Source organism: Mobula birostris, chromosome 4 (genome assembly GCF_030028105.1).
Source record: "Mobula birostris isolate sMobBir1 chromosome 4, sMobBir1.hap1, whole genome shotgun sequence".
Lineage (NCBI taxonomy): Eukaryota > Metazoa > Chordata > Chondrichthyes > Myliobatiformes > Myliobatidae > Mobula > Mobula birostris.
Window position 1 is genome coordinate 88,192,372 of NC_092373.1, and position 14,064 is coordinate 88,206,435.

Sequence of the window (14,064 nt, forward strand, 5' to 3'; positions counted from 1 at the left end):
ATAGTCTTCCCGAAGCAAGAGGAAGTGAGGAGGGAAAGGAAAGTGGAGTGGTAGTGGAGGGACTGAAGGAAGTTTAGGGAAGGAGAGCGAGGAGGATGGTAGTAATTGAGCAATCTGCAGATCGCAAATTCTGAAGTTTTAATTCTGAATGGAATGTGTAGTAATTTCACCAGCAGTGTTGCTGTCAGGATGTAACTGTGTTTCCAGCTCTTTTTTCACATAAATTCGATAACCCTCGGCTTAAATGCTCCTGATGGTTGCCGATATTGTGATCTAAATTGTACTGATTAACGAAAATTGAGATATTTGCTTTAGCTTTTGGTACAGCTTTGCATTGCCAGAACGGATCTCTTTGCTTCGAAGTGGGAATTAAAGCGGAAAGCTAGAATTTTGTTGTTTGTAAGAATCGAAAGAGAGCAATGTGATTATGTTGCCTTGTTGCACGTGAGCCGATCCCATCTTGCGCTTCTTCCTGTTCTAATACGTGATGGTGTGGCTGTGACACCTTGCAGTTCCTCCAATGGGTGGCTCTCAGTTGAATGAAATGCTGTCGTTAATGATTATAGACTGCCCAGCAGGGGGCAGTGAATATCAATGACTAGGTTCACCCATTGTCTGAATCTACCCCTTACCTTACATCCCACACACTTCATCTGTTATGTTTTGCAACTCTAAGGCATAAAATTAATTGAAAACAAAAGATGGGAGCCCAGAGATAACATGTCTAGTTTCTGTTTTAGTTTTAGCGAGGCACACTCGTAAGGTGTGATGACGTATGCCATTCACGTTCTTTTACATATAACCTGTAATCAATTATTTCAATGACCAAGTATGCTTAATCAAACAATATATTTACAAGATTACTCAGATATTACTGAAATATTAAATTCACAACACAGATCCCTGCTGAGCTATAACCTCCAGCTCAATATAGAATGTATCTCAATTTATATGCACAGTATACTAAATGATACAACTACTATATAGACATCCACAGCATAGTAAATTTTAAATTGTTTCATTCAATCCTAAAAATTTAACTGTTGTGGAGGATTTCTTTCTCCTGTGGGATAATGTCTTTCCTGACCTCAGGTTCTGGAGCCTCCTCCATGGTGGTTGTGGGGGTTGACTCTGGGACTGCAGGAAGTGGTTTTGATAGCTGTAGAGTTGACGCTGGACACCTTTCTTCTGGACGTGCTGGCATCCCGAACAATGCATAGTAGGGTTCAACAGACAATCTGTATCATAATGTGGGAGTTCAGTGTCTGACTTCGCAATTTCCTTTACCATTTGGAAAGCTACTTCACACTGCTTTGTCAATTGTCATTTCTTCCTGATCTGCCTAAATGAGTTTGAGGTGGAGAGAAGTAGCCAGGTTTGGCAGGAACCTATTGTAGTAATTGACAAATCCTAAAAAGCACTGCAACTGTGAAATGTCCTTTGGCCTTGGGGCATCCACCACTGTTTGAATTTTCTAAGTACACTAGTAAGATCCTTGTGTGTCGATGATGTGACTACAGTATGTGATGTTTGGTTTAAAAAAAAATCACTCTTGTTATGACATACTCTAAGCCCATAATCTTTTTATTTTTGTCCCAGGACAGCTTGAGACAAATATTTAATCTAATATTTTTAACACTATCTTGAGATTTTGTAGATGTTGCTTGTCATCAGTTGACAAAGAGTGACTGGATTGCCTTGCAGCACCTGGTCCATAGCTTTCTGCCAGGGTTCAAGTGCAGATGCTACTCCAAAAATAAGCCTATTATAGTGATAAAGCCCTTTGTGAGTGCTTATGGTGAGAAACACTTTAGACTCTTCCATCTCAATCTGTAGGTAGGCCACAGCTAATTCCACTTTGTTGAAGTGTTACCCCCCAGAAAGATTTGAAAACATATCCTCTTTCCAGGGCAGAGAGAATTGATCTTCTTTCAGTACTGGGTTGATAGTGACCTTAAAATCACCAGAGATCCTGACAGATCTATTCATCTTGGCTACTGGGACCACTGACACTGCCCATTGGCTCCACTCAGCCTCCATGTGATCTGGCTCACTGGCTACTTTATTACAGATGGTATAAAGAACTGGACAGGCTTTGTAAAACTGAGGTATGGCATTTTCAATTAACACTATTGTATCCTTGATATGTTTGAGTTTTCCAGTGCCATGTTTGAACATTTTGGCATCATCCAGTACATTTCTTTATTTGCTTTCAGTTGACTCTATTGCAGGGGATGTGGCATGCAAATAGTGGATGGATCTCCAGTCACGTTGTAGTTGTCTCAGCCAATCACATCCCCACAATGCTAGTCCTCCTATTTTTACCACATAGCACTGTAGCTTGTTAGTTGTTATATTTCACTAACATGAGAGTTGTCTTTTCTCCAGTAAAAGTTTGTAGTTGGATATCTGCAGGCTCTTTGAGATTCCACAAAATGAGTTTGAATGGCATGACTGAAACAGTGGAGACAATGTCCAATTCCATTTTAATTAATTTGCTGTTCACTTCTGGTGTAAGCTATATTGCTTATCTATTATTTCCACACTGTAAATCTCAAGGCTACTCAGTCCTCTGTCACTCATTATTATAGGGATTTTCATCAAGAGCATGCAGATTAAGGGTCTTTTTGAAATTGCAACTTGAATTTTTATCTTTATCTCTTTCCTATGTAGTCTATTTTTGTCTGCCCAACATGCTCTTTGTATGTGTCCTACTTGTTGGATTTTTTGCAAGTTTCGCCTTTAAATCTGCATTGGTCTGGGGCATATGTGAGCCCCTGCTGCAACAGGAATACAATTTGTTCAGCAAGGCCAGTTTCTTTTCAGATGTTGCAATTTTGTTCTTGCTCAGTTTCATCTCTGATTGCAATTAATTGTGTCACTCTGCTGTTTCCATTCATACAGCTCTTTCAACTGCTCTTTTGAATGCAAATTGCACTTCAGTTCAGAGTTGTTTTTGAATGCTTTCTTGTAAGATTCCCCAAACCAAATGATCTCTCAGTGTATCATTAAGCCCATTATTGAACGGACAATGCTCAAACAATATCTTCAATTCAGCCTCGCACACTGGACCCCTTCCTTTTGATTCTGCTTATGAAACCTAAAGCCTTCTGCAATCAACAATGGTTTTGATTCTAAATGTTCCTGCATTATTTTCATGATATCAGCAAAGCTCATTTTGGCTGGTTTGGTTGGAGCATTCAAATTTCTAAGCAAACTGTATGCCTTTAAACCCAATGTACTCAGCAAAACTGGCACCCGCTACTTATTGGCTGTTTAATTGGCTTTGAAATACTGGTCAATCCTTTCAGTATACATAGTCCAGTTATCTCTTGTGCATTTGAATGTGTCTTACTTTCCCTTGTAGCCTGAAATTTCTGCTTTTTTGTTATTTATGATTATTATCATCCAGTACTCACTGTTTTTGAACTCATGAATACATCAGTTTTCTGCCTTTTTTAAACTCTATCATCTGTCTCCTTTTCTGAAGAGATGTGCTGCTCTGAAGGGGGGTTGGTGGAGTGGGGAAAGTACTGTGCTTTTTAAAAAAAGAACTCAGATGTCTCGCTGTGCTTCAATTGGTTAGGTAGTTGTTTCAGGTTTGTTTTAAAACTTGTTCATCCCCACATGTTTTGTAACTCTAAAACATAAGTTTAATTGAAAGCAAAATATGGGAGTCCAGGGGTAATGTGTCTAGTTTTGTTTTTACTTTAAGCAAGGTGCGAACATATGGCATGGCGTGATGACATATGCTATTCACATACTTTTACATATAACACGTAATGAATTATTTATGCAAGCATTCTTAATCAAACAATATACTTACAATATTACTGAAATATTAAACACAGCATGCCACCCATTCACAGACTCTCCCTTCCATAATCTGGGGAGCAGTTGCAGTGGCTGCAACTAGGTACAGGAGCTTAGTACAAACTGAAGCTGGAATCTGAACTTTCTCTGTTGTGTATTGATGAGTTTCATACACCAGTTTCTGGTTGTACTAATCCTTTACAGGATTCCCAAGCTTTGTAGATGACAAATCTCGAACAAGTACTTTGTTGCTGCATTATCTCAGTAGAGAGATAAGCAAGTTTGCTTCTGGCCTGGCAGCAAACTCACATCCTACCTATTATGTAACTGGTGGTGTTCGTTCATCCTAATGTTGATTGGGTAAAGCTGACCCATGTAGTTTGAAACTTGGCATGGCTTGAATTTTCCTCAAAGTTCAAAAGTGGTTTGTCTCACTGAACCATTTAAATTAAAACGTTTCTACCACAAGGGGTGAATGAATCCATTCCATTTGTGTCATTGGCTTGTAGAACTAACCAAAAAAATTAAGCTCTTTATACCTACATCAGTACTTTGAAAGAATTAGCTATTTAGCCACAATACTTTGCTTTATTGTCAATGAATATTGATTTTTAAAAATAATTATTGTATAATTATTATGATAATTGTTTCCTTTGCTAATCAAACGTCCTGGCAATGGAAACAATTCCCCCCTTATTTGCTCTATCAAAACTCCAAGTAGTTTTGCAGGCTCGCATGTTAAATCTCAGGCTGAATGAAGACTATGAGGCTACTCTGTTTTTAAGTGGAAGCAAAGCCTCATAAGAAAGGAACGTTGAAAATCGGGCAATTGTCACTGCCGTCCAGATCCAAGTTTTCAACTTGGGTACGTAGGTGGAGCATTTGTGAGAGACAGAGTCAGAGACAAATGCTGCATGGAATTAGGCCCTTTGGCGCAGTGAGTGCACAAGACTATCAAACACATTGTGGGCTGAAGGGCCTGTTCCTGTGCTGTACTGCTCTATGTTCTAAGCACCTATTTTACCACTAACCCATTTTATTTCCTAACATTACCATTGGCTTCCTCCAGACTTTACCAAAATACAGTACACACCAAAGTTCAAAGTAAATTTATTATCAAATACATATATCTCACCATATACAATCCTGAGATTCATATTCTTGAGGGCATACTCAATAAATCCATAATAGAATAACCATATGGAATCAACAAAGGATCACACCAACTTGGGTATTCAACCAGTGTTCAAATTAAAACAAACTGTGCAAATACAAAAATAAATAAATAATAATGAATAAATAAGCAATAAATATTGAGAATATGAAGAGCCCTTGACAGCATGTCCATACGTTGTAGGAACAGTTTAGTAATGGGGTGAGTGAGGTTAGCCCCTTTGGTTGAAGGGCTAGATGGTTGAGGGATAATAACTCTTCCTGAACCTGGTGGTGTGAGTCCTGAGGTCTTGATGGCAGCAGTAAGAAGAGTGCATGACCTGGGTGGTGGGTGTCCCTGTTGTTGGATGTTGCTTTCCTGTGCAATGCTTCGTGTAAGTATGCTCAATGGTGAGGAGGGCTTTAGCTGTGGTGGATTGGGCTGTATGCGCTACTTTTTGCAGGATTTTGCATTTGGGGCATTGGTGCTTTCATGTCAGTCTGTGATGCAGCCAGTCAATTTACTTTTCACTACACATCTGTAAAGCCGGCTGGTGGCGTAGTGGCATCAGCACCGGACTTTGGAGTAAAGGCTCCCGAGTTCGAATCCAGCCGGCTCCCTTGCATACTTTCCATCCCTGCTGGGTTGAGCATCGAACTAGCAACTCGGTCTCATAAAAATAAGAAAGCCTGCTAAAAAAATGCCGTCATGATGGCGTCCCGATGACTCCACTTAGAGTTAAGGGCTTTCTTCTTCTTTTTCTTCACACATCTATAGAAGTTTGCCCGAGATTTAGATGTCATGCCATATCTTTGCAAACTCTGAAAGAGACACTGCTGGGATTTCTTTGTAATGGCACTTAGTGCTGAGCCCAGGACGGGACCTCCAAACTGATAATGCCAAGGAATTTAAAGTTGCTGACCCTCTCTCCACCTCTGATCCACCGATGAGGACTGCCTCATGAGTCTCTGAGTTCCTCCACCTGAAATCAATAATCAGTTCCTTGGTCTCGCTGACATTGAGTAAGAGTTTGTTGGTGTGGCAAAACTCAGCTGGATTTTCAATCTCCCTCCTGAATGATGATTCATCACCACTTCACCTTTAATTAGTCCCATGACAGCAAACTTGGATATGCTAATGGAGCTGTGCCTCGCCATATAGCCATGTGTAAAGTCAGTAGAGCAGGGGGCTAAGCAGATGGCCTTTGGGTGCAGCTCTGCTGATGTAGATTGTGGAGGAGATGCTGTTGCCAAAATGAACTGACTGGGGTCTGCAAGTGAGGAAATCAAATATCCAATTGCACAAGGAGTTATTGAGGCCAAGATCTTGAAGGTCTTTAATAAAGAACGTTCTGATATATGTGGCTTTGCTGTCCAGATGTTCCAAGGTTGAGTGAAGAGCCAATGAGATGGCATCTGTTGCTCTGGTAGACAAATTGGAGTCGATCCAAGTTGCTTCTCGGGCAGGAGTTGATATGTTTCATCACCAGCCTCTCAAAACAATTCATCACTGTGGGTGTAAGTGCTACTGGATGCTAGTCAGTGAGGCAGGTTACCACATTCTTAGGCACTGGTATAATTGAAGTCTGCTTGAAGCAGGTAAGAACCTCAGACTGTTGAAGTGAGAGATTAAAGATATCAGTGAACACTCCAGCCAGTTGATCAGCACAAGTCCTCAGTACCTGGCCTGGTACCCCATCTGGTCTGGACACTTTTCATGGGGTGACGCCTGTACTCAGGTTGGCCTGGGAGACTGAAATCACTGGATCATCGGGGGGATCACCAGTGACCTTTTACAGCAGCCAACTAACCTACCCCAACCTACAACTACTTGGGATGTGAGAAGAAGATTGAACATCTATTGCAAACCAACATGATCTGAGGGAGAAATTGTGAACTCCACACAGACAGCATTGAACCTGCATGGCTGGAGCTGTGGGCCAGCAATTCTATGTCCTGCATTACACTGATTCCTCCTGCACTGTGTGGCAGCTGGAGTGGAACTGAAGACAAAGCGGAAAGTAGCCTCCTGCTTTAGGCTGTAGCATTATGGGTTGTGTGCTTAAAACGGAAGCATTTAACACCATCATCCCCTCAAAACGAACCTATAATTTCTGGAACCTACTTACTTTGGCCTCAATATATCCTTGTGCAATTGGATCCTGGATTTCCTTGGGGCCCCAGTCAACTTGGATTGGCAACAACACCAGCTCCACGATTTCCATCAGCACAGTCGCACCACAGGGCCGTGTGCTTAGCCAGTGTTCTACTCACTATGACTGTATAGCTAAGCACCACTCCAATGCGATATTCAAGTTTGCTGATGACACCACTGTCGCAGGCTGAGTCAAAGCTGGTGATGAATCAGCATACAAGAGGGAGACTGAAAATTTGGTTGAGTGGTGTCATAACAACAACCTCTCATTCAATGTCAGCAAGACCAAGGAACTGATAATAGACTTAAGGAAAGGGAAACCAGAGGTCCATGAGCCTCTCCTTACTGGAAGGATAGAGGACTTTAGATTCCTGGGTGTTTCGGAGGATCTTCCTGGTCCCAGCACATAACTGCAATTGCAAAGAAAGCACAGCAGCACCTCTACTTCCTTAGGAGTCTGTGCAGATTTGGCATGACATTAAAAACTTTGACAAACATCTATAGATGCGTAGTGGAGGGTGCATTGACTGGCCACATCATGACCTGGTGTGGAAACATCAATGCCATTGAGTATAAAAATCCTGCAAAAGGTAGTGGGTTTGACTCAGAACATCACAGTTAAAGCCCTTCCAACCATTGAGCACATCTACATGAAACACTGTTGTAGGAAAGCAGCATCCATCATCAGAGATCCCCACCACCCAGGACATTCTCTTTTCTCGCTACTGCCATCAGGTAAAAGGTACAAGAGCCTTGGGATTCGCACCACCAGGTTCAAGAACAGTTATTATCCTTCAACCATCAGGCTGCTGAACAAAAGAGAATAACTATCCACACTTGCCCATCCATTGAGATATTCCCACAACCAATAATTTAATTTTAATGACTCTTTACCTTGTTATCTCATGTTCTCCTTATTTATTGTATTTATTTATATTTACATTTGCACAGTTTGTTGTCTTCTGCCCTCTGGTTGATCGTTCACTGATCCTGTTATAGTTACTGTTCTATAGATTTATTGAGTATGCCCACAAGAAAATTAATCTCGGGGTTGTATATGGTGACACATATGTACTCTGATAATAGGAAAACAGGGCAGTTTAACACTTAGGAATAGTGAACCTTGATTTATACCTTATTCAAAAAAAGTGTGCAGTGAATTCTGGTTAAAGAACAAAAACTAATCAAGAAAATAGCCAGGATTGCCTTCGTTTATTTGGGAGAGTATGTTGCTTAATTGGACAGGAGACTGCTGTCGAACTGCTTCTAACTAGCACCAGTTGTGTGCACTTGTGTGACCATTTGTCACTATGCTGTGCTGAGAGCGAACAGTTTTTAAATAGCATCAGAAACGTGTTTTTGTGTTCAGAAAGCAGTAATTTTTTTTGTCACTGATAGTTGCCAAGAAATATGTAGTAAGATAATTCAAGGCTGTTTTGCTCACTGCGGTTTCAAGCATTCAGACTTTGAAATGCCAGAAACAGCTGGGAGTGAAAATGAAATAAATTCACTACAATAAGTGAGGAACTATGAAGAATTTGAATGTATCAACGATCATCTTGAACATTCTTTTGGTCCCCACCAGACACTCGGCTCTCACTTGAGGCTCCATTAGCTGTTTGTGTGCGACGGCGGCCACACCCCGATACACAAGGGGGCTAAACCAGGTGATGGTAGCTGGTGGGTCTCATACCCCAGTGGGATAGGGACATGCCTGTCCTAGTGTGCAAAGTCAGCTCCTAGCAGACTGGGCAGAAGAGATCTATAGTGAGATCCAACTGCCAGGAGGGTGGTTCTGCAATGCTATGTGGAGGATGAAGGGCAGGAAGAGACACAGAAGAACCCAATGTGACTTCTACTCGTACCACTGGCGCTGGACTTTCAAGGTTGAGAGAGTGGAACTGCCCTAGTACAATGATTTTTCCACCTTAGAAACCCTCCTACAGAGGTTTCTTTGGATACGATACACAACAAACAGTAATGTTGGTAGTGTACCAGTTTGTATGTATTTCATTTAAATGCATACTTTGTTACTCACTTGAACAGTAGTTTGTCTTTTCTCATATACCTTCTTAACTATTTCCATGTGATTTCAGCTAATTGGGGCAGCCACTCATTTGGGCTGAAATGTACCGGTCATAATGTGTCCCAATTAACTGGAATCACTGTATTTGGTCAGAACTGGAGTGCCAATTTAGATTGTACGAACAGATGTATGATATGGCTTAACCCCACGTTTCCACAAGGTATGACTGGTGGAGTTATTAAGTTACTTGACTAGTAAACAGAATAAAGGCTCCAGAATCACACGTTCAGATCTCACTCTGGCAACAGAAGAAGTTAAATCCAAGTAACTAAATAGGGCAAACAGTTTGCTTTGCTAATGGCGACTATAATGCTACTGGATTATTAAAACATGCTATCTGGTTCACTGATGTCCTTGCCTGGTCAGTCTGATCATGTGGCTCTTAACCTAAAAACGTTACTAATTTCAGGCTGGATCATAGAGCTGGTGCTGGTGGTGACGTCTTTGTCCTGTGGTTGAATAACAATAAAAATAAATTATCATGATGTCATACCAGCCTCATTTGTCGTGATACTCATTTGATTTTTACCGCCTTACTTGCACCTCCAGCCTAAATAGTTCACTTTATTTCTTGAGGTCATTATAATACTAATAATGAGGAACATGGGACTAGGTTTACATACTGCTAACTCTCACACAGTAATTTAATAATAATTACATAATCTGCTTCTTTGTGGTATTGTGTGAACAATAAATATTGTCCAGAAACTTGGATCCTTCATTAGCCTTCATTAAAAAAACTGTTATAAGAAATTTTCCATCTCTCTGTATGGTTAGACAGTACCTTGGCTCAGTGCCCCTTCTGAGGGAGAATACCTCTGAACACCCGACGGTCCTTCGTTATGACACAGAAGCATAAGTGTGGATAATAGCTCAAATATCTGGGATGCAGCTTGAACCTGACAACCTAGACGAGGATGGGAGTGGGAGAGTGGCTTTGTTCCTTCTGCCTGTTGACTCCTCGGCTCTCTGCTTATCCACAGTATTGCAGCTGTACTCACGCATCCTCTGTGGTGTGTGTGACAGTAAACTAACAGATTATGATGCACTCAGCAAGTTTATACAATCATCAAATTAAGAGCCCTGAAACAAATTCAGTTTCTGATGGAGCTGAGTGGTGATTTGCCAAAGATATTCCAGAGTTACCATTTACTGATCACTGTTCCATGGGCGTTTTGGAATTGACTCGGGAATTTCAGTTGATACATTGTAGGGCAGTGTTAAGCTTTGCTGACATTTATCAGGAGGCTTCCAGGCAGACCTTGGGGAACAGCCAGGTCAAATTCTATGAAGATAGTAACCTCCATAGGTCCCAGGTGTTGCTAACCATTTACCTGCAGAGGTTCAAGACCTTATCTGATATCAAGAGTGTACTTGAGCAAGGTATCCTTGCTACTATGAGGTTGTGCAAAGAATCTGGCAGAGAGCCATGTCACACTACCTGTTGTGGAGTTAAGTCTTGTTGAACACTGTTAAGATTACACCTTTTAACACGGTGGTCATGAAACTCCTGTCACAGCAGTCTGGCACCATTTTATATCTAGTTCCTAGACTGTTGAACATTGAGGCAATGTGAATATGAACTTAAAATCTGGTGCCATAAATTGGGTGACTGTTTAGGAGGGTTGGTTAACTGGAAGTTCTATATCCTCAAGAATTTTGAGAGGACCCTTCCAGTTATGATGTAATCTGTAGAAAATTGTTTAATTTATTTCAGGATGTTTGTGTTTTTACCTCTTTGAGTAGTATTAACCCAGCCCCAGGAGGAGCTCCCTGATGTGAAATTTTAAAAATATTTCCCCTGACGGAGATTTGTAAACACAAAAACTGGTTCTTGTCTCTCAGGAATTAACCATCAGCAGAAACCTTCCTGCTTGTCAGATCACCAAACTGGAAGCAAAAGGAATTCCTCTTGTCCTCCCGCTCCACGTTTGTCTCCTGACTTGGGCATTCCTGCTTTGTGCGATCTCCTTTGAGATACGGAAGGAGTGGACTGACATGCAATTAATTTTGCTGTCTTGCCAGTAATATGGTGGGCACGTGGCCAAGTGGTTAAGGCATTCGACTAGCGACCTGAAAGTCGTGAGTTCGAGCCCCAGCCAAGGCAGCGTGTTGCGTCCTTGAGCAAGGCACTTAACCACACAGTGCTCTGCGACGACACTGGTGCCAAGCTGTATCGGCCCTTGCCCTTCCCTTGGACAACATCGGTGTCGTGGAGGGGGGGGACTTGCAGCATGGGCAACTGCTGGTCTTTCATACAACCTTGCACAGGCCTGCGCCCTGGAGAGTGAAGATTTTCCAGGTGCAGATCCATGGTCTCGCAAGACTAACGGATGCCCACAGTAAAAGGAAATTGACATACAATTGTAGATGCAGAGAGAGGGGGAAAAGGTGATGCCTATTGTAGCAGAGTAGCCCAGCAGCATTCCATGCATTCCAGTCGCATCTGAAGAAAGGTCAGTAGGGTGAGACAGAGGGTAATATTGTTGTCCGTGGAAATGCAGATCCATTGAGATAGTGATTTGGGAATAAAAGACGGGAGTTTGTTCAGGGTATGTGTGGGAGTGACTGGTACCAATAGTGGAATTCAGTAAATATTGGGATGGGGAGAAGAAGAGGTGTACATCCTTAAAAACTGTATAGCGGATCACTTGTCAACACATGGAACACCGGGCTTTTTCCTTGTTACAGAAAACTTGCCAAGTTCGCTGAGCCTCAAATTAAGCTGCATATCCTCTTATTCACATTGGAAGAAAAGGATGAGCTCAAAATAATGTTGGAAGCAAGTAGATAATTCAGCTTCCTAAACTATGGGCAGTACAATGGCAGTTAACATAATGCTTTACAACACCAGCGATCAAAAAATTGGGATTCAATCCTGCTGCTGTCTGTAAGGACTTTGGACATTCTTCCTGTGAATATGTGGATTTCCTCTGGATGTGGTTTCCTCCCACATTCCAAAACGACGTACCAGTTAAGATTAGAAAGTTGTGGGAGCATGGTGACGCTTGCGGGCTGCCCTCAGCACATCGCAAACGGTGACAAAAACAACGCGTTTCACTGTATGTTTCGATATACGTGTAACAAATAATCTATGTCTGTTTCAACTTTTCATTGGATCCTTAGTGCCTCAGCTGCCCTGGATCTATATCACAGTTACATTTACTCAGCAGGAGAAGCGTTCAATCCTTAGAATTCTAGCCTTTTGGGGAATTGTGTTTCAGATTTCTATCATCCCTGACAATAGAAGAAAGAGTTCTCAATGTTTCATAGTTTTAGATTTGTACAGCACAGAAATGGGCTCGTTGGTCCACCAAGTCTATGTCATCCTTTACCCCCATCTGCTCTAATCTCCTTTGTCTGTAATAGGTCCATATCCTTCTATGCCTTGTCTATTCAAATGCCTGTCTAAAACATACCAATTGAAAGTGATTCCAATGCCCCCTCTGGTAGTGCATAGTAGGTATCAATCACTCACTGTGTATAAAGAAAACACAACCAATCCCTGTTAAAGCTCTTTCCTCTCACTTTAAACCTAGGCCCTCATTTGTGGGGGCGATGTGGAGAAAGGGTAATTACATTTTTATGTATTTCAATCAGGTCACCCCTTGGGATTCTTCACTCCAGGGGAAGAGAGCCCAGTCTATTCCCACAACTCAAGTTCTCCAATCCATGCAATATCCTTATGAATCAATTCTGCACTCTGTCAAGTCACCTAATGATAATAGTTGGAAGTGTTACTTGTGCTGTCAATTGTTTTTAAAAGGAATCAAATAAACATACATTTTTGGCTTTATGAAAGTTCTGTTTGGTATTCTGCTGCTCAAATGTAAAGTCTCTCTGTTCTGATCCTTCTTGCTGCACACAGCAGACTTCTCAATACAATACAAGATGTCCCAGATTACGAGGGGATTCCTTTCCTGTCAGAACTGTTTGCAACCTGAACTGTTCATGTCAGAAATGCAAAGAAATAACTGTAATGAGAGGGTGAGCAGGTGCTGAAAGAGTGGCCGCCCTCTGGCCTTTCTGAATCAGTGCTCTCACCTCTGCTCGGCTCGGCTCGAACCAGCCCTTGATTGTTGTGGCTTGAGGGAAAGGGTGGTGGTGGTGGATAGGACTGAGGAAGAGAAGGCAAGTGGAAATGCTCTGTCCCACCAACAGAAGATACCTGCACCGCTGGAGCAGTCAGCAAATCCATCCCACTGGTTTTCCAAACACTCACTTGTGCACAGGCTGTGCCTGGGGATGACCTGTATCATCATTATTCTGACGGTTCAGAATTTGAAACTGAAATATATATATTTTATATATATAAAACACTCAACTAGACCTGCCAAAATGAGACTTTCAAAGGGTTTGACTGGAGGCTTTTAGATGTTAGTGCCTTTTTATTATAATAAATGCTTGTGATAAGTGAACTCATAGAGTTTGATCTGTGTGAGTGCAGGCCAATGTTGTACATTTCTCTGTAGTAAGAGAAGGCTGACAGCGTGGGCAAGCCTTGGTGCGTAGTACAATATTTGGTCCCCATGAGCCCAGTCAGAAGATTTACATAAAAAAACGGAATCCTTAATTGAAGAAAATTATTATGACATTTTTCAGTTTGTAGGAAGGTTGTGGAAATCAGCATTAAGGCTGGCAATGATAGCTCACTCCTTGAGAAGGAGAGGTGATGCACGTTGTCTTTTTGAACCAGTCACTTTGTGCTATTGTGTAGGTGCCAGGAGATGGACCCAGAGAGAATGAAGGAATGAGAATCTTTTTTCCAAGTCAGGATGGTGTACGACTTGGAGGGCAATGTGCCAGGGTGCTTACCATCAAATGATAGAGGTAACTGGTTTTGAAACGCCACTAGAGG

General features: G+C 41.7%; 1 protein-coding gene across 4 annotated transcripts in view; it reads left to right on the forward strand.

Annotated features, from left to right (window-relative positions):
* Positions 1-14,064, forward strand: part of LOC140196465 (glypican-5-like) — a 648,398-nt gene that overhangs the window by 745 nt on the left and 633,589 nt on the right. The window lies entirely within an intron of this gene.